The following is a 2,286-nucleotide window of genomic DNA, read 5'->3' on the forward strand; positions in this document are numbered from 1 at the left end:
CACCGCACTGGCCTGTAGGGGCGCACGCACAGCACAATCACACTTGAGGTTTGCGTCCACATCCCAGGAGGAGGGGCCTGAGTATCCAGAACTCTGAGCCGGGTTTCAAGAATGTCTCTGACCTTTCCTTGTGTTGAGGCATTCTTTCCAGGAGATTCTGGGCCCTCGACATCCGTGGGAAAGGCACTGGCTCCTCCTCACAGTGACCTTGCTGTGCAGCCAGGGTTGGAGGCTTGCGGGGAGGAGGGCCGCGAGGGAGTGACCAGCCCGAAGCTGCGACCAGATCTCGTTCACTCCCTCCCTTCTCTCGGCCCCCCATCCCCCCACCACCCCAAGCAGGGTACACTTCACCCCTGGGCCATCAAAATCGATAAGGAGGTGACTCGGGGCTCTGGCTCCCTGGCATCTGGACACGGAACCAGCAACGGTGCTGCGGGCTGGCAGGCCTTTTTCCTGGAAGATCGGGAACAGAGCCTCCAGTCTCTGATGCCCTGATGGCCTTGGGTCCACCCCAAATGCTTCCAATGTCATACGTGGCCACAAACACAGAGACTGCTGCAATCCCTTTCCATTGACAAGTAGAAGCTCTGGTGGTCTCAGCTGCTCCCTCCAACTCACACTGCCCCCCACCCCCCACCCCCAGCTTCACCCGGGAGCACCAGACACAGTTTTCCTTCCTCCCACAAAGGCTTCCCTCTCTCCTTCTCTAAAGAATGCCAGGACCTTCGGATGTCCTAGTTATTGAATTAACTGATGCCTCTTGTTCTTAATCCGGAGAAGGCAATGGCAACCCACTCCAGTACTCTTGCCTGGAAAATCCCATGGACCGAGGAGCCTGGTAGGCTGCAGTCCATGGGGTCGCTAAGGGCACGACTGAGCGACTTTACTTTCACTTTTCACTTTCATGCATTGGAGAAGGAAATGGCAACCCACTCCAGTGTTCTTGTCTGGAGAATCCCAGGGACAGAGGAGCCTAGTGGGCTATGGGGTCACACAGAGTCGGACACGACTGAAGTGACTTAGCAGCAGCAGCAGCTTGTTCTTCATCAGGCCAGGAGAGCGTTCTTTCTTACTTCTACCTTTTTAACTTAGAAGCATGTTTGCTGCTGCTGCTGGCTTTGTGAAAATTCACGGTTGCTTTTCCGGGTGTGTGTTAGTTGCTCAGTCTTGTTGAACTCTTTGCGACCCTTTGGACTGTATAAGCCTATCAGGCTCCTCTGTCCAAGGGATTTTTCAGGCGAGAATACTGGAGTGGGTTGCCATTTCCTTCTCCAGGGGATCTTCCCTGACCCAGGGATTGAACCTGTGTCTCTTGCATTGCAGGCGGATTCTTTACCCACTCAGCCATCAGGGAAGCCCTTCTGGGTGTATACGACCCATTACTGGAAAGTTCAATAACGGATTTGGGAAGTAGAGGTAGCTGATAAAAATCTGCAAAAAAACCCCAATCAATACCTCTGGGTGGTGGATGGTCAGAGATTCCAATTTTCTTCCAGGCACTGTTCTGATTTTCCTCAAAGTTTACTTCTGTGGTTTAGAAACAATAATTATATATCAACTATGTTGTTGTTTAACTGTTAAGTCGTGTCCATGTGACCCCAAGTCTTTTGTGACCCCATGGACTTGTATCCCTCCAGGCTCCTCTGGCCATGAGATTTCCCAGGCAAGAATACCGGAGCAGGTTGCCCGGTCCTCCTCCAGGGGATTTTCCCCACCCAGGAATCGAACCTCGGTCTCCTGCGTTGGGAAGCGGGTTCTTGACCGCTAAGCCAGCCACCAGCGAAACTCTAAAACCAATTGTACTTCAATTAAAAATTGGCAAATTCAATGAACTAACTTGCAAAGTAAAAAATAAAAGTAAAGTTGTTGCGCTTTTCAAGCTCGTTTATCAAGTTCTGACTCTCAGGCTACCCACCCGCTTTCTTTCCTTGTTTGGAGTCGGAGGGGGCGGGGGGTGGCGGGGGTGTCTCTGGAAGGAGCCCCGCCCTCCAGAAATTCGCTCCGCCCGGGACTCGCTCGCGGCACCGCGTCCCCGGAACGCGCATGCGCACGAACTCGGCTCCGCCCCCTGAGTGGGGGCGGGATGAACGAAGCGCCAATGTTCTGCCGTGCGGAGGCGCAGCCTCAGCGAGGCCTTTAGCTCCCGGGCAGCTCCTGTTTTCCGTGACCTCGTGGCGCAATGGTAGCGCGTCTGACTCCAGATCAGAAGGTTGCGTGTTCAAGTCACGTCGGGGTCAGGTCGGCTTTTTTTCCTCCCAAAGTACAGGGGCAGCAGAAGGAGTGGAG

General features: G+C 53.9%; 1 non-coding gene across 1 annotated transcript; it reads left to right on the forward strand.

Annotated features, from left to right (window-relative positions):
* The first annotated feature begins 2,165 nt into the window (after positions 1-2,165).
* Positions 2,166-2,237, forward strand: TRNAW-CCA. Its single transcript has one exon. It is a non-coding gene; the product is annotated as a tRNA-Trp (tRNA).
* The last annotated feature ends 49 nt before the right edge of the window (positions 2,238-2,286 follow it).

Source organism: Bison bison, unplaced genomic scaffold, assembly GCF_000754665.1.
Source record: "Bison bison bison isolate TAMUID 2011002044 unplaced genomic scaffold, Bison_UMD1.0 scf7180017864180, whole genome shotgun sequence".
Classification (NCBI taxonomy): domain Eukaryota; kingdom Metazoa; phylum Chordata; class Mammalia; order Artiodactyla; family Bovidae; genus Bison; species Bison bison.